The sequence below is a fragment of the Mustela lutreola genome, chromosome 1 (genome assembly GCF_030435805.1).
Source record: "Mustela lutreola isolate mMusLut2 chromosome 1, mMusLut2.pri, whole genome shotgun sequence".
NCBI lineage: Eukaryota > Metazoa > Chordata > Mammalia > Carnivora > Mustelidae > Mustela > Mustela lutreola.
Genome location: NC_081290.1, coordinates 230,428 through 249,149, shown reverse-complemented (window position 1 = coordinate 249,149; position 18,722 = coordinate 230,428). Strand labels below are relative to the sequence as shown.

General features: G+C 47.9%; 1 long non-coding RNA gene across 2 annotated transcripts; it reads right to left on the bottom strand.

The window, feature by feature from the left end:
• Positions 1-13,865: 13,865 nt before the first annotated feature.
• On the bottom strand, positions 13,866-16,553 carry LOC131814861 (uncharacterized). 2 transcript variants are annotated; one of them, XR_009347496.1, is made up of 3 exons: positions 16,319-16,553; positions 16,032-16,199; positions 13,866-14,793 (listed from the first exon to the last, which is right to left on the bottom strand). It is a non-coding gene; the product is annotated as an uncharacterized LOC131814861 (long non-coding RNA). The 2 variants fall into 2 exon arrangements; XR_009347483.1 differs by having other exon boundaries at positions 13,866-16,199.
• Positions 16,554-18,722: the final 2,169 nt, after the last annotated feature.

Genomic DNA, 18,722 nt, shown 5'->3' with positions numbered 1-18,722 from the left:
TGTTAGATTCTAACTTTCCTAAGAACATAAAAAGGTTTGTATGTTTAAGCAATACTTGAAATAAAAATTAAATATGGTAAATGTGTAAATATAGTTGGAAATATGTAAGGGAATCGACTCACTTTAAAAACCCCTTCTATCAGGGGAGTGCTAAAGTTGTCTAGATTTGTCAAGAGAGTTACAACTTTTTTAAAACCATGACTTCTTAAAAGCTTAAGAAGTAGGTTTTGAATGCTAAATTTTAAAATGAAAATAACTCTCTCTGTGCACAAAAACCATACATGAGGACATTAAAAAATTGGTGTAGTCAGTGTACATCGCGACAATGAAGGAAACGTGCTTTGGATAAGCGACGTACAGCCGGGATCCCAGGAACCAAGTGCGAATAGGAGCCTGCTCCTCTCACCCAAGCTTCTTATCGGCCATGTTTGGACCTCGGTCCCATGCTCCAGCAGGTGTCTGAGAAGTCATATGGCATATGTCCTTGATGTTGACACCCAAATGCCAAAGTCCTGGTCACCTTGCTATGGTCACCTTCCTGCAAAATACACTTCCCATCATTCCATCAATACCCGGTGTCTCAAATAGGGCTTCCTCCTTGTCCCGGAACCTCTGCTTCCGCATTATTTGTCTGGCTGCTTATTCCCCCCAGATTCTTCTTTCTATTCCCCAGGTGCAAATGAGAGCTTTTGGAAGCAGCCTCAGATTTTTCAGTCACCAGGATCCTATTTACCCTCATTTAACTGAATAATAATTCCTTAAATGCTGCCTTGCTGGTCTGAATAAAGAGATGTCCCCTTTCAAATCGCCTCATTTGCATCCTGCAGATGAATTAGCCACCCGGCAACATCTAGAATTCTATTTTTATTTATCGCATGAGTTAACTTCCTAGTTAACTCCAGGAACTGTTCTCAGAGTGGCCGTGTCATGTTGCTTGGATAAGGGAAATAGTAAAGCCACTGAGTTCATGTGGATTATTTTAATTTGCTATCTGAGGAATAACATATATGTATAATAGATACATGTTCATATATAAAAAGTATCATTTTTTAAATGTGAAGGTGATGATATTCTGATAGGCCGTTTCAGTCATATTAATTCCACATTAAAGCACTTGTTCCCTGGGGTGTGTTGCGCACACACTGCCCTTCATACCTCTGAGAGCGGCTCCTCCCACCTGTCCACAGAGTGGGTTCCGGGCAGAAAATCTGTACTAGGGGAGGGCCAGTGTTTCCTGCCAGTGTTTCCTTCCTTTTGGGGGAATTTAGGTAGAGATCTAGGAGAGTGGCTGCCTGGGAGGCAAGTGGGAGGGCCATGGACAGGTTCAGAATCTACTGCTCTGGGGCAGCCAGCCTGGCCCCGCCTGTAGCGCCCGGGGGGAGGGCGGGGGGAGAGAGCCAGATGTGCAGAGCGAAGGAAGGGTAGATAAAGTCAAAGCAGCAAGGGAAAGAGACGGAGTAGCTCGTTTCTGATGGCTTCATGGTTCCCACTTCCAGTCCCTTGTGAACCTGAGGGCACATCCCGCCCTTGGAGCCTGCAAAGTGACCCTGCATTTTCTAACAGACCCTGTGTTCATCCAAGGTCACTTTGTTTGGGTTTCTCTTACTTGTAAGCCAAAGAAGTTTGACTACAAAATAGAGGCCCCCTGCTAAATAATAGGTACAGAATCTGATTTTTTAAAAAATTAACTTATTTAGGAGAAGAGTGTTGCAGTCTTTTCCTGTTTTGTTATTTTATTCCAGCATGGCTGGCGTACGGTGCTACGTTGGTTTCAGACGCACAGTGTAGTGGCTCAGCAGTTCTGCACATCACTCCGTGCTCTCCCTAATGAGCGAACTCTCCCGTCCTCACCTGTTGCACCTGCCACCCCCCTCTGGTGACCGTCACTCGTCACTCGTTCTCTGCGGCTAAGAGTCTGTTTAGGAGTAATGCCGTCTTAAGTGAAAGACCATGATCCGAACTGTTTTCTTCGGCTCTACTGTTGTTGGGATTTCCCTTCCTTCCTTAACGTCAACAAACTGCACAGTTAAGTCCAACGAAACGTGCTGGCGGGAACGTGGCATAAAAACAAGCTCATGGTCACTTCCCTTTGATTTCCTCAGAGACTTTCCCTTTCTGGTGGAGATTTGTGAATTCTGTGACAGACCCTGTTCAAGAGCTCAGTTCCCACCTCTCAGCAGACATGTGACACGTGTGTGACAGAGTCTGCCAATACTGGGAACTCAAGATGACCAAGACTGGCTCTTGCCCCCAGAGCAGCGCCCGGCACGTCAACAGGGACAGCCGACACATGCAGCCTCCCTCCTGCCCTTCCTCTGCTGTGGGAAGGTGGGGTGAGGCCACCAGGGTCTGAGCTGGCAGGAAAGCACTGAATAGGGGCGCCTGGGTGGCTCAGTGGGTTAAGTGTCTGCCTTTTACTCGGGTCATGATCCCAGGACCCTGCGATTGAGTCGCCTGTCGGGTTCCCTGCTCAGCGGGGAGCCTGCTCCTCCTCTGTCCGCCGCTTCCCTGCTTGTGCTCTGTCTCACTTTCTCTTTGACAAGTAAATAAAGAATGAAAGAAATCTTAAAAAAAAAAAAAAAAAAAGTCCTGAATTAAAAACCTGTTTAAAAAGCTGGGCTTTGCCAGTATTAACATGGATCTGTGAGCCTTTTCCCAAGCCAGTTTCCTTGTTCTCACAGCTGTCGCCAGGACAAAGGGACACTGAGAAGGGGGCTCCTGCGGGTCAGCCACTCCGCACCCATCCGCAAGCAGAGGCCCTTCCCTGGGTGTTTTCAGAAAGGGATTTTCTGAAAAGGTCAGAGGAACTTGGGCCATCGCTGCTGGGCCAGCGCCCAGCGGGCCACGAGGGAGCCCCAGGCCGAAGCAGGGCTGTGGCTCTCAAAGACCCACTTCCACAGCCTCGGCCCGGGCCAGCTGTCTGCGGACGCCCACGGAGCTGCCCACGGCCATCGGAACCTGCTGCGGGAAACCCCGGGACGGCCCGGGCCGAAGAAGGCGGCCTCCACCTCCCTTCTGCCTCCAGGACGGCAACAGCGATGGTCCCAAGTTGGCCGAGCCGACGCCGACTGCCGCGATGTGCCGCCTCAGCAGCGCGAGGTCGAACCCGGGAGTCGCACAACAGCCCCGTGAGGTCAAGGCCAGGACTAGCCCCATCTGGCCGACGGAGGAGCCTGAGGGAAAGAGCGGCCGAGCCTGGCGCGCCTCCTCCTGCCAGACCCTCGCGGGGGACGTCTGCCAGGCCAAGCACGACTTCTGCTTCTCCCGGGGCCAGAAGGGAGCCAGGGGGGCGGCCACAGGCTGACTGCCACACGCGTCCCCACAGCCGCAGAAGCGCCACCGCAACAGGGACTCGCCTCGAGTAGACGCGACGCACCGAACCTGTCCTCGGGGACCCAGAGGTGAGCTCGCCACCGAGCCCATCAAAGGGACGCGGACGCTTCTAGACGGTCCCTGACAGGACTCCTGTTTGCACGAAGCTTCATCTAGTGTGTTGTCTGGGTTTGTTTCATTCCTACGAAATTCCTAACTAAAATGTAGTGTTTCAGAGTCACTCCGTTTTGGTAAAACACGAAGTGTTTTTCTTTAAAAACAAGCAAACCAACTCTAAAAAACATCGCAGGCTCATTGGCTGTCCACGATTCCCCTTCATCTCTCAGAACCAAATGCCAGAGTCACCTCCGTTGTGAGGAGTCCCCTTCGGCTTGGAGGACTTCGCTGACTCTCCTGTGGGAGCACTGTGCGTGTCCGTGGAGTCGCTAAGGTGAGAGTAACCGTCACCACAGACCCGGTGCCCTAAGAGCAGAACCCCGTTTCCAGACCGTTCCGGAGGCTGGACGACTGTGAGGAAGGTGTTGGCGGCGTCGCGTCTACGGAGGCCTCGTCGTGGCTTGCCTCTGGCTTCTCTGCCCTAATCTGCTCTTCCAGAACCAGCTACACTGCTTGAAATCCCCTTTCTCCTAATGCAGTCATATTCTGAGGTACTGGGGATAAGGGCTTCGACACGTGAAGTTAAGGGGACACAGTCAGCCCATCACAATGTCCTTTGCCGATTCAACTACTGAACTCTCAGCATCGTTCAGACCTAACACATTTGTTTCCAAATCCTAGTTTTATTTTTAGATACAGGAGTCAAATGTTTTATGTAGTCAAACAATGCCCGTCTTTCTTTTGTTCAATTTTTTAATTTTAGTTTTTGAATTCTTTGTTCCTTTTAAAAAAAGATATTATTTACTTGAGAGAGAGAGAGAGAGAGAGAGAGCATGAGTGGAGAGTGGGGAGCAGCAGAGAGAGACAAGCAGACGCCCCGCTGATCCTGGAACCCAGTGTGGGGCTCCACGCGGGCAGGATCCCGTGACCCTGAGATCACGACCTGAACCGAACTCAAGAGTCTGATGCTTTAACCGACAGAGCCATCCAGTTGCTCCTTAATTTTTTGTTCTATTTACTTAGATAACTAAAGTCTCTCAAGCTTATTTTGGTATTATTCAAGTGAGAACCTAAATGGTTTTTATTTCTCCAAAATTTTAACTAATTATTCCAACATCACCTTTTCTGAAAAAAGATATTTATTGATTTATCACTTGTGAGAGAGGGAGAGTGTGAGCAGAGGGACATGCAGACTCTGCACCGAGCACAAAGTCCTTCGTAGGCTCCACCCCAGCGGTGGGATCACGACCGAGCCAAGAGCCACGGCCAGGAGCTCAAGCGACTGAGCCCCCCGGGCACCACTCCGGCTTCAGCTTCTGGACATGCCTTCCTTTTCTCACTCGCTCTGGGTTGGTGTCCTTCCTGGACTGTTGTAAATGTCTTGTGCAACTCTGTTGCTTTGCACCCAGACTTACGTGCCGGTCCCAAAGAGCGCCGGCAGGAAGGCGGCCGTGTTCTTCCAGGGAGCATCCCTCGGCCGGGGAGGAGGCAGCGTAGGCCGGTCACTTGTAGATCTTCCATCCTTGACCTGGAGTCCTCTGTCTCCGGAGGCGCGCGCAGAACCTGGGGTCTCCACCTCTGCTGCCCCAGCGCCTTCCCTCCTCTTGGGCCAGGCGGGGGAGTGGGGGGTGCGTGCCGGGCTCCCTCGGTCTGACGCTCCCCGGGACTCGGAATCCGGGACAGACAGTTGCTCTTCACAACCGTGGTGACGCACTACAGCAGCAGCAGCAGTGCCTGGTGTCACAAGGTCCCTCCCAACCATCGTGGCTGAAAGATGACTGTCTGTCCGTCCTTTTTGTTCCCTGGAGTGCCCTTTCCTCCAGCCGGTTTTCCCGGCACAGCCCGCAGGCCCCAGGCCGCCCTGGTAACCCGCACTGTGCTTCTGCTAGTCTCACCCGGGCCACTTCCCGTCACTTGCAACCGAGGACTCTGACTGCTGCTCGTGGGGGCTTTATTGCTGAGCACAGGTTTTAGACTTGTCCCTGGTACTAGTTTGTGGTCTTGGACAAGAGGCTTAAGCATTCTAAGCCCTAGTTTTTCTCGTTTTATGAAATAAGAATAAGAATCTATGCCTTGGGGTGCCGGGGTGGGTCTCAGCCATTTGAGCTCTGCCTTTAGCTCAGGTCATGATCTAGGGGTCCTGGGATCGAGCCGGCATGGAGCTCCCAGCTCAGCAGGGAGCCTGCCTCTCCCTCTCCCCTGCTCATGCTCTCTCTCATTCCCTCTCTCAAACAAATAAACAAAGCCTTTAATAAAGAAAAAAAGCAGAGCTGTTAGAACCAAATGAAACAAGTGTAAAGTATCCTCAGCAGCACCAGCATTTCTGTAAGAAATGAGAAAGAAGAGTCGCCCTTTTATTGAGTGTTTTCCTATGCATGATCTCATGTGAGGTTCGCACAAAGCAGGACAAAGATCCCCAGTTTACAGGTTTGAAAACATGTTCGGAGAGGCCAGGTGGCACCATTGAACTCTCATGGGTGTACATCTAGGGCTTCTGATTGGTGGTCCAGTTTTCTTTGAGCCCCAGCGGTGAGCTTGTAGGTGGATATGAAAGTTGCATGCAGACCTCTGGAGAAAGGTGATTTAGGGGTGTGCATTTGGAGCTCAGAACCAGCAAGATGCAATCTAATGCTGTGATCGTCGTGAAGAGGACAGTGGGCGTGGTCTGGTGAACACTGGCTCAGAGGGGTAACAGGTGCAAATGGAGGGTAGAAGGAGAGAATCAGTGTTTTTAAATTTTTTTATTACGTTCACTTAGCCGACATAGAGCACACCATTAGTTTCTGACGTAGTGTTCAGTGGTACATCAGTTGTGTGTAACACCCAGTGCTCACCACGACCTGCGCCCTCCTGTACACCCATCACCCTGCTTCTCATGGCTCGTCTCCCTCTCTGGTTTCTTCCCGTTCGGTTTTCTCTCCCTTTCCCTGTGGTCCTCTGCGCTATTCCACACATGAGTGAAGACAGATGACAATTGTCTTTCTCTGAAGGATTTGCTTCACGTAACGCAATCCCAGTCAGTGTTTTGATAGCCCCTGAGAACAGTAAGAGCAGGGGACGGGGGACAGAATTAGGCATTTAACAGAGTGAATACTGAGAACAGGCCATCGGATGTGGCTACAGAGAAGTCACCAGAAGCCGGAGCTCCACAGTGTTCCGCTCCAGTCGGCTCACCAAGCTTACCTGTATCAGCAAATTGTCAGATGTTTTAAAGTATTTGCTTCACTCATGAAAGTAGACATAATAGAACATCAATGACATTTTCATTAAATATACTGTATTATGGTATTTGCTAATTACCACTAATCCTCTAAATGGCAACGTTCCCGAAAATCTAAGAAAATAATAATAATTTCTAAAATCACCTTGTAAAGATGGAGGCATTTTCTTATCTTCAGTACATTTTTTATTGATCATTAGGAAGAAAATGAACAGCTTTTCTGATACATGTAAGTGCACAATTAAAAGCTAAAAAAAAAAAAAAAATCCAGCTACCCAAGTATTATAAAACCATTTCCTAATGCCTAGAGATAGGAAGTGTGTGGGGCACCTGCTGCCTTGGTTGGTAGAGCGAGTGACTCTTAATCTTCAGGTTGTGGGCTCGAACCCCACACTGAGTGTAGAGATTACATAAAAGTAGTAACTTTAGGGGTACCTGGATGGTGCGGTCAGTTGGGTGTCTGCCGTCAGCTCAGGCTGAGATCCCGGGGTCCTGGGATCGAGCCCCACAAAGGGCTTCCTGCTTGGTGGAGAGTCTGCTTCTCCCTCTGCCCTTCACCAGCTCGTGCTCTTGCTCTCTCAAATAATTAAATAAAATCTTTCTAAAAAATAATAATATCTTTAAAAAAGAAAAGGAAAAAAGGAGGTGTACAATACCGGTGAGCGTTTTGTTTTTGTTTCTGCAAGGTTGAGTGTAAATCAGTTCTGTGCCTGACAGGTTCACTCAGCTCCAACATCTAAACTAAGGCTCTGAGCACATGATTTGAAACGGGCTTTGGAGGACAGAGAGCAGGATGGGTAAAGACCTTGCCTGGAGCTTGCACAGTCCTCTGTGTCTTCCAGAGACCATAATGAAAAATTGTTCTCCTTATGACAATGAAAAAGATATTATTTGGAAAACAGACTGTTGTTCCATTTTCTTTTGTTAATTTCTTGGAAATTTATTTTCAAATATATTTTAATAGAAAATATGAATATAATTTTAAATGTTTTTATGAAAATGTATTAATACCCTGTTTGCATTATGAAAACTCATAAGAACAAAAGGGAGACTCTGGCTACTTGACGGCCTGAAGGCAGACTCCAGAATGTCCCCTACAGCATGACCTTTGAGACCAAATTCAACAACCAGAACTTCATCATTTTTCTCACCAAGTTTGAGCAGCTGTATCTGCTTGGACAACGCATGGCAGAGTCTGGCTCTTTGGCTTGGACCCCTATTTTCTCCAGTACCTCCCAAAGGAGCTGGCCTCCAGGGCTGTGCCCCAATGGGTTTTCTCCTCTTGTGTTTCAGGCCACGCTGGTCCCATCCGCGCCTCAGAGCTCCCCGGCAGTGGGAGACTGAGCACTGGCCTAGTGGCTCAAGTGGAAGAGTGAGATGGCACAGGTTCTCTTGCTCATTTTGCGGGGTGAATGTTATACACATGCAAAAAGAATGGAGATAAAAAAGAAAAGCCAAAGGGGATGTGGTCTCAGTGGCTACACCAGCTATCAGTTTATTGGTACTTGGCTCAAAATCTATCCTTCATTGTCTGCTCTGTGATAATGGGCTAGACCCTTTAAGCACTTCTTGTTGGCATTTTTTAAGACTTTGTCGATAGAAAGTGCTAGAAGGACACTGCAGGAGGAAAGCACTTGTCTTTCTGGTCTGGTTCTTTATTTACCCAGATTAGACACACTTGCCCACCCAGCAGAAGAGCACAGGGCCACAGCAGGCTCCCTGTGCTAGAAGTGGTTGGTGTGAGGGGGACCCGATCCCTTTTGCCAAGAGGTCATCCACTCCCCTACAGCTGCTGTGGGGGGAGGAGTGCTGATAACATGCACTGTTGCTGCCCTAGCTAGAGACTGCCCTCAGCCACAGAGGTGCTGCCTTGGCCTGCCCAGGAGGCTCTGCTAGCCCCTCGCCCATTCCCGAGTTGTCCAATGACTGACCCATGCAGAAGGGTACGAGCAGCCTCCAAGGGCACTAGCTCCGTATCACAGCTTGTGCTCCAGACCATCTCCAGGTTATGAGACGAAGCCAAGCTTCCACGGAGACCGTATGCTTGCCTCAGCTTATTCCCCTATTCTGCCCTGCTTCCCCCACTCTGCTTCTCCGGGGATGCTTCCCCTGTAGAGCACTTGAATGTGAATTTGCACCTCAGGTTCTGCATCTGGGGAACCCAACCAAAGACCCACCCCCAAAGGGAGGCCTGTCCCACTAACACTCATAACATGGAAGAGCTGAGCAGAACAGAGGCTCCGTTAGGACAGGGTCACTTCTAGGAGGAAATTGAGAGAAAGCCTGTAGACACATTGCCCTGATCTCTGCCTCGCCATGGCGTTCTTTCCTGGGTCTTCACATCGTCTTCCCGTAAGGACATTGGTCATATCCGACTTCCAGACCACCCTGCTCCACGATGACCTTGTCTTACTCTTGCTACAGTGACCTATTTCCAAATAAGATTACCTTCTGAGGTCCTGGGGTTAGGATTTCAACATATCTTTCTGGAGGGCACAATCCAACCCATAGTGGCCAGATAGGGCAGCCAAGATACCTGGGAGGGCCAGATTCGCAGGAGGGCGGTCTGCTGGCTCATCCTGGGGTCCCTCCTCTGTGTTTCCATAGCGCCAACTTCCACCTGTGGGCAGAGGGCCCGTCTCTATCACAGCACCTGTTCAGCACTAATCACCCCTCTGCTTTGACTTCTCCTTTGACCGCAATGCCTTGAAGGGAGGAGCAATTTGTTATTTGGGACCCTCTGTCCCTCGCATCAAACCTGCCATGCACGATTCAGTTGCTAAGTGTGTCGTTGAATAAAAGTAGGATGGTTCTAGACTCTCAGACACAGTTTGGCTCTGATTACGGGGCCCATTACTTAGCTCCTCTGGGCTCTGGTGTGCTATTTGTCAAACAGAATGAATCAAAACTAACTTGTGGAACTGTGTGAATAAAGGACCGTGCCCAGTGCCATGTTCGGAAAGTGCTAGCTTCCAACACTTCTGTTGTTCTTCTGTCTTTGAAGGTGTAGGAACTTACTTGGAGCCCCCAGAATTGGTATGAAGATTAGTTTAAGTTGAAGATATTTGAGATTCAACCAATGTAGAATAAAGCCTTCCTGGAGCTTCCCTTATCTGACTAAAAGCAGAAACTCCTAAGAAATGAGGCTGCCATAAATTCTCTTTGGGGTGGTTTCTACTTCCAGGAGAGGGACCAAGAATAAACCTACCCCGTATCCCCTCTCCAGGGAAGCCACGAAGGAGACGGAAAGACCACCAGCACCCATATAAACAAACCATGGTTTTCTTTATCTCCTGTTTTTTGAGCTATTAAAAATCCACTTGTGTTTGCTAAAAGAATCGATTTCTTCTTTTCTTAGAAGCTGTTGGATATACAAACTTTTAGCCATTTAACCAGCCAGCTACTTCTTTTACCAGCTGCTGTGTGCACACTGATAAACCTTCTCCTGTAGCCCTGGTTCTTGTCAGGGTGCCTGGGTGGCTCAGGATGTAAGCATCTGCCTTTGGCTTAGGTCATGATCCTAGGGTTCTGGGATCAAGCCCCGCATCTGGCAAGCAGGAAGCCTGCTTCTCCCTCTCCCACTCCCCCTGCTTGTGTTCCCTCTCTCTCTGTGTCAAATAAATAAGTAAAATCTTTTTTTAAAAAATCTAGTTTTGTCCATTTAATTTACAGGCCATGGGCCCTACACCTAAGAGAGTAGAGGGAAAAGTCTATTCTGCTACAAAACTTTTGGAAAAGAGCTATTTTAAAAAAATCTGTGGCTCGGCAGCTCCACTATGTACAAATACAAACATCTTGGAACGTTATCTTGACAAGGATAGATGATTCTGCCAAAAAACCCAGTGTGATCATATTGCTCTCACCCGCTTCTAGCAACTGCTGAACCATGTCTGAACCACAGACGTCCACAGTGACCCTTCTCTCCTGTACACAGAAGGAACAGGCAGTGCGTTTACATCGTGAAAATGCATGCCTTTGTGAGGAAAGAAGGAAAGAATACATACCAAAGTGTTAGCATGAGTTATTTCTGGGTGAAAACATTTTAAAATGTCTTTTCTTAGGGGGTTTTCTTTATTTTCTAAATTTCCAGCAGCAAATATTAATTTTGTAATACAAAAGCTCTTTCCTCCTCAATAAATATTATTTAAAAAGCAAAACTAAGTAATGAGAAATACAAGACAGGCAGTATCTCCTAGATCACTCTTGTTTGCTGGGTTTATTATGGTTGTTTTGTTTCTTTGCTTTTTTACCTTTAATGCAGATTTTTAAATTAACATATAATGTATTTTTATCCCCAAGGGTACAGGTCTGTGAATCGCCAGGTTTGCACACTTCACAGCACTTACCACAGCACATACCCTCCCCAATGTCTATAACCCCACCACCCTCTCCCTAGCCCGCTAACCCCAGCAACCCTTAGTTTGTTTTGTGAGATTAAGAGTCTATTATGGTTTGTCTCCCTCCCGATCCCATCTTGTTTCATTGATTCTTCTCCTACCCCCCGAACCCACCACGTTGCCTCTCAGCTTCCTCAAATCAGGGAGATCATATGATAGTTGTCTTTCTCTGCTTGACTTAATTCGCTAAGCATGATACGCTCTAGTTCCATCCATGTTGTCACAAATGGCAAGATTTCATTTCTTTTGATGGCTGCATAGTATTCCATTGTGTGTATATATACCACATCTGCTTTATCCATTCATCTGTTGATGGACATCTAGGTTCTTTCCATAGTTTGGCTATTGTGGACATTGCTGCTATGAACATTCGGGTGCATGTGCCCCTTCGGATCACTATGTTTGTATCTTTAGGGTTAATACCCAGTAGGGTCACTCTATTTTCAACATTTTGAGGAACCTCCATGCTGTTTTCCAGAGTGGCTGAATCAGCTTGCATTCCCACCAACAGTGTAGGAGGGTTCCCCTTTCTCTGCATCCTCACCAGCATCTGTCATTGCCTGACTTGTTAATTTTAGCCATTCTGACTGGTGTGAGGTGATATCTCATTGTGGTTTTGATTAGTATTTCCCTGATGTCGAGTGATGTGGAGCATTTTTTCATGTGTGTGTTGCCCATCTGGATGTCTTCTTTGCAGAAATGTCTGTTCATGTCTTCTGCCCATTTCTTGATTGGATTATTTATTCTTTGGGTGTTGAGTTTGCTAAGTTCTTTATAGATTTTGGACACTAGTCCTTTATCTGATATGTCGTTTGCAAATATCTTCTCCCATTCTGTCAGTTGTCTTTTGATTTTGTTAACTGTTTCCTTTGCCGTGCAAAAGCTTTTGATCTTGATGAAATCCCAATAGCTCATTTTTTCCCTTGCTTCCCTTGTCTTTGGCGATGTTCCTAGGAAGAAGTTGCTGTGGCACCTTTAATGCAGATTTGACATGGCTTTTTATTTTTTTTTTTTTTTATTTTTTTTTTTTTTAAAGATTTTATTTATTTATTTGACAGAGAGAAATCACAAGTAGATGGAGAGGCAGGCAGAGAGAGAGAGAGGGAAGCAGGCTCCCTGCTGAGCAGAGAGCCCGATGCGGGCCTCGATCCCAGGACCCTGAGATCATGACCTGAGCCGAAGGCAGCGGCTTAACCCACTGAGCCACCCAGGCGCCCTGACATGGCTTTTTAAATTGACGTATATATTCATCATTCCTTGTTCACTGGTTACAGAGAAGGTAGAAGAATCATTTCTTCTAGGATTTTGTAGTTGACGTGAGTGTTAGAGAGAGAGAGAGAGCAGGGCCCAAATGGAGACACTTGTGCAAGCCCACATCACCAAACCAAAATTTAATACCTAACTTAATGTCACCACAGTTGTAACTGAACTCACGTGAGTTTGTTCCTGGGGGAGTTACAGGTGGGGACTGCCCCAGATGAGGTTGTCACGCAAAGGGAATTCTATTTGCAGCAAATGAGATCACATGCAATAACTTCCAAAGCCGTAGCTCTGGCAGCAGGGGTGAGTGGGTTTCTTCTCTTTAGGGTTAGGGTAAATCTTCAGAAAGGGGATTTTTATCATCCTACGTAGGGGTAGGCCTAAGGTTGGGCACACATCTTAAGTATACATCACTGTACTACCTTCCTTGTAAGTGATGTTACAGAGGCCTGTGCTCCTCCTTGGGTGGGGATTTTAACCTTGTAATGAGGCAGAGGAAACTTGGACAAGGGGAAGGGGCTAGGGGTAAGCTCCAAGAGCAGGAATGGACTGAATGAGGTCTTGGGGACCTTACCTTAGGTGAGGCGTGTAGGGCCTTGCTTACTTTAGAAACAGCACTGATCTATTGTCTCTGGATCTAGTAAGGCTATTTCCAGACCTCAAAGAGACTAACATTCTTGCATTCCCTTGACACCCTTCACAAGGGAGGTTTTTTGAGTTTCTTTGTAATTCCGTACCTCCTGGGAAGTTCTGCAAGCCGTGTGCTTGGGTGATCAAACACAGATCAGGGAAAATCTAAAATGACTTCTCTTGTTTCACAAAAGCTCTGTCTCATCTTTCTTTTTCTAACTCACAACCCTCGTGAGAGCTTTCCCAGTGTTATCCGAAACCAGCCCCTGGACTCACTGGGCAGGAAGAGACCAAAGGAAAAGCCAGGCCATACCAGGTTGGCAGGGGGAGATTTAATATTAGCAACGGGAACTTACTACGTAGGGAGCTTGTCCTGAAAGGCAGTGAGATGAACGGATCTCTGCATCTCAGGAGCTTATAAAGAGGCCCTCAGTGGACTCGGTCAAGCATACTGTGCAGGAGTTCTCAACATCCCCTCACCACCTCCAGGCTATGTCCTTGGAGCAGCCTCTAGGAGCGGGAAAAGGCAAGTGAAACCCACATTCCAAGGACAGGGGAGTGGGTAGGGAGCCTTGAGTGTCCAGCTGTTGGAGGCCACATCTTTTTGATGACGTCACCCATCATCTGGGGAACGCTCACCCTTCCTGCGTCCATCATAGTGCCTCAGCCTCTCTCTGGAACGGAGTCTGAGAGCAGTCAGACTGGAGTCACCTGGTGAGCTCTACAGAGATAATCTGCCTGCCGGATCCTTGCTAGCCCCGAAAAGGAAGGTGACCTTGCTGTCAAAAATCCACTCTTTGCTGGTAGTTTCCTTGTCCTGCCCCCTTCTGCCTAAAAAGGTCTTTCGTTTTGTACAGCTCTTTGGAGCTCCTTTCTATCTGCTAGATGGGATTCTGATCCATGAATTGTTGAATAAATCCAACAAGATCTTTAAAATTTACTCAATTAAATTTTATTTTTTATCTCGGGGTTTCAATATTTGCCCCCCAAACTGGAAACCACAGCTCATTTTACTTCATTTGCCAAAAATGCCTGGGCTGGTCACTACTTCTTACTAGAGCCCAGTCCTGGGAGCTATTTTTATCAAGCAAAGCTCCTATTCACAAAGGAAAGGAAAATTAAAAAAAAAAAGAAATGGGTAGAATAATTTCTTGGAAAGGAATTATGAAATAGTGAAACATGCTTTTTAAACAGAGGTGATTTTAAAATCACATACAACTTATTTGAAAACAATACTAATGTTTATTATCATGTGGTTAAGGACAGGTTATAAGGACATTTAAACAACAGAGTGCTTAATCTTGAACTGGCTTAAGATAAAAAGTAAATAAGAATTAATGGGTGTCAAACAGCCTTATTAGGAAAAGGCAAGAAATGTGCGTCCGCGTTTCGGACAGATTTTGCTTCTTAACTATTCTAATAAACTGGCATTCGTTGGGAAATTATAATTAAAAATGAAATGTGTTTGTAACTCAGAAAACCTGTCTACAAAGAAGAGAAAGAAAATCATCTTTTTACTGAAGAAGCATTAGGCCAGAACATGATATGCATCTCGGGCCATCTGCTAACAACAGCAAAGACAGAAGGGAAGCTTCCTCTCTCGCAGCTCAGTGGCTGCACCCCTGACATTCGGTGGGTTTTGCAATTTGAAGTCAGATGGTAGTTGAAGTTAGGTCCGTCCTGTCCCAGGGAACTGGGAGGTAGGGCGCGATCTTCCCTGATGATTACGTTTCAGAGAGATGGCTCCTGGTCCGAGGTCCTCCAGGGAAACATTCCTGAGTTGTGAGACTGGCAACAGGCTTATTTAGCCACTAAAAATATTTACATCTTTTGCTTGATAAAACAGAGAAAGAAATTCTGAAAGAAAAGGGAAAGGAAGGTCTCTTCCCTTGTTTCCGAAAGGCAGAATTAAACCCTTCTCTGCCCTTACACACACCGTGGGTGACTTCTCAATTCACTTACTGTGTGAGCGTCAGAGAACCAGGAGGCCAAAGCAATTCAGCGAATGTCAACTACGCAGTTTTTCCTTTTTGGCAAAGCAGCAGAAGCATATTTTTTCTGAATGCCTAGACTGAGGATTTTTTAGCTACGGCACTGTTAACATTTTGGGGCCAGATGATTCTGTGTGGTTGGGACAGTCCTGTGCATTGTAGGGCGTTAAGTTCCACTCCTGGCCTCTTTACCCACTAGATGCCAGTAGAATAAGCCCCTCCCAATCTGTTGAGTAAGGAAAGGGTTAAGGTATAGGCAGGGAGAGATAGGAGGCTAGGCTAGGCTCATGCAGGGGCTACGTGACCAGGCTCACAGAAATCCCACAGGTGGAGAGATGCTGAGGCGTACAAAACCAGAGATAAGAGAACACAATGAGACTAAGAAGACTGCCGCGTTTGTCTTCCATGTCGGAGAGGAGACACCACCGTGACACTTCGAGCTGGGCCATTGGAACTTACCCAACGTCAAAGATAAATGAACATGGTGCTCTCAGTGGTGGAGGGGTCAAGGAGATTGAAGTTCCCTGGTCAGTGCTCAATAAAAGATGCCACTCACAGCCTTCAGCGGCAACCACCCGGGACCCCTCTCCCTCTAGAGAGCTGTCTTCTTTCCTTTCTGTTCTCACCGTCACTTAGTAAACTTTCACTTCGCTTCACCCTTGTGTGTCCTCGAGATTCATTCTTTGACTCCGTAACCTTGTAACACTGTGGCCGCAAAATGTCTTCATTCTTTGACGCCGTAACCTTGTAACACTGTGGCCGCAAAATGTCTTCAGTCATAATCAAACGTCCGCAGGGAGTGAGGGTGGGGATCGCCCTCCGTTGAAAACCACTGGCTTCGACAAATGATCTAGACACACAGCTCTTGGGGTGCCTGTGTGGCTCAGGCGGTAAAGCATCCTACTCTTGGTTTTGGCTCAGGTCATGATCTCGGGGTGGTGAGATCAAGCCCCCTGTGGGCTCAGCACCCAGCGGGGAGTCTGCTTAACGTTCTCTCTCTCCCTCTCCCCCTGCCCCTGTCTCCCACCCCGCACCCTGTGTGGTGCAGGCACACACATTCTCTCTCTAGAAACAAAAGAACAAATGACCTCTCCCCCTACCAACCCCACAAAGCAGGGGTGCCTGCGGTGCTCAGTGGATTAAGCCTCTTGCCTTGGGCTCAGGTCATGATGCCAGGATCCTGGGATAGGGCCTCACGTTGGGCTCCCAGCTCAGCGGGAAGCCTGCTTCTCCCCCTGCCTTCTGTTCACCCTGGTTATGCTCTCTTTCTCTCTGTCAAGTATATAAATAGAAATCTTAAAAACAGCAAATATGACAACAAAACTACAACCCCACCAGGTAGTTGAGCCTCCCCGGGGCGGGGATTCCAACATGTCTTCAGCTCTCCCTACCTGAGCCACACCATCTGAGGCGCTCTGTGTAGCGTCTGGTTGTGCGCCGTCTGAGCATGGCTATTCCAGAGGAATCCACGGCCAGGCCCCTGTGGAGGACACCCCTGTTTGCACCAGCAGCAGCCGCCCACACCTCCCCGTGTTCTACCCGACAATACCTTAGTCGTCTTTCTCAGTCCTTACGACGCAGGAAGTGGGGACCAGCAGCCGGATGGAAAGGGAGAAGCAGGGTCACCGTGGATCCCAGGCACCCAAGATCATGACCCGAGCTGGAGGAGGATGCTTAACCCACTGAGCCACCCAGGCACCCCCTCTTCTTCTTTTTCTTTCTTTCTTTTCTTTTTAGGATTTTATTGATTTATTAGAAAGAGTGTGGATTGAGGGGGGGAGAAGCAGGCTGAGCAGGGGCCTGACACGGGGCTCGATCCCAGGACCCCAGGATCATGACCTGAGCTGAAGGCAGACTCCTAACTCACTGAGCCACCCAGGCGCCCCTTAACATCCCCTTCTAATCTCCCCCAGACTGGGCTCTACCTTCCTTCTGAAGCTCCTCTCCTCATCACGTTTGCTGTGGGTTATTTATGAGAAAGCCTTCTCTGGCACTAAGCTACATGTTTCTTAAGGTCCAGATCCTGTCAGATTCATCTCTCTCTTTTTTTTTTTAAGATTTTATTTATTTATTTGACAGAGAGAGATGGAGAGAGAGCAAAAGCAGGGGGAGTGGCAGGCAGAGGGAGAGGGAGAAGCAGACTCCCCACCGAGCAAGGAGCCGGAAGTAGGGCTGGATCCCAGGACCCCAGGATCAGGAGCTGAGCTGAAGACAGTCAGTCACTTAACCAACTGAGTCACCACAGCGTCCCCACATTCATCTTTATATCCTCTGCAGCACACACCAGACCCTCGGAAGTGTGGGTTACACGAAGGAACTTCAACAGGTACCAAACTCCGTGATCTGCACGTGTCTTAAACTGATATCCCGGTGTCTGAAGTAAGATTAGGGAGAGTTTTAGCAGTGTTCAGATTCTGGGAGCTGGGAGCGTTTGTTTCCCCTCAACTGTCTGGACTCCATCTTTCCTTTGTCATAGCTGGGGACACGTGCCTGGGCTAAACAGCTCGATTGTCCCTCTCTTTACCAGCCAGTCCATGCTTCCTGAGTTCCTGCTGTCTTCAAAACACCAACGGGTTCCCTGTTCCTGCAGAGTCTAAGCATGGCAGGCGTTGGAGGCCCTGATGGTGCTGAGCAGGACCACGCCGTGGCTGTCTGTTTATCAGAGAAGGTGCAGTTTGGAAACCAGAGCCCATCCTAGACAATTCAGTTGACGGAATATGATTCAGGCAACTGCTTACAAAGTGTTGGAAGAGTTGAAGAGTCAAAGAAAGGACAGGGGAGGGAAGAGGGAGAAGCAAGCGTATATTAGCAAGAGCAGAAAGCTGCCGTTAGGGAGAAGAGGGTATTGGGAGGCCGGGAGCCAGAGCCACCACCATCTGCAGGAATCATAGAGGCCAAGGGCAGGCCACCTCAAGGTGGGCCACTTTAGCATAAAGCTTGTTTTTAGTTAAAACAATCGAGAGCCAGCCGATTCAGGAAAAGCTCTTTACCTTCCCCCACAACTGCTTACAAAGAATTTAGATAGAGGACCTGCTCCAGGTAGAGAACTATCACCGTAGACAATTACCTACCTACACTCCGAACTACACACGGTAGACAGGGAGAACCTAGCAAGGCCTGTTTGACCCAAGTCCTCTGTGTCCTGTTGTTTCTGAGTGGTTCGGCAAACATTTGCTTACCATTGACATTTTCCATTTTCCCAGAAGATTGCATTCCTCCTCTTTGAAGACGCAGACTCCTGCTCCCTTCTGCTTAGTTCAGAATGACATATATGTTTCCTTTTGACTATCTTCGGGATTTCCATGTCTATGTGGATTCTCCGTAGATATGTTATTAAATGTGATTTTTCTTCTGTTAATATGTTTCAGGTCTCTTTGACTCTTAGTTTGGTCCCCATTCATGGTCAGGAGTCCTTGAATGGGACAAGAGTCCTTGCCCTCTGACAGAACCACCCACACTGGAAGCTCCCAGAGGAGCTGGGGCCGAGGAGGGGCTGCCAGCCAGAAGCTGGAATCTCAGGGGAGCCATGGTCAGACAGGCTGCCCAATTCCCTACCAGTGTCTCTCATGGGAGAAACTGGAGAACAAAAACTTTCTTCTACCCTCTCAGGTTCACTAAGCGGGGGCCTGCGAATTTAACCGACAAAAGGCAGATTAACAAGAGAAAAGGCAGAGTTAGTTTGTGTGGACCATCAGTTTTACAAACCAGAACACTGATGCATAACTCTGAGGGGAGATAAGAATTTGGCAATTTATATGCCTAAATTAGTAAGGGAAAGAGAAGCTGGAGAAAAGT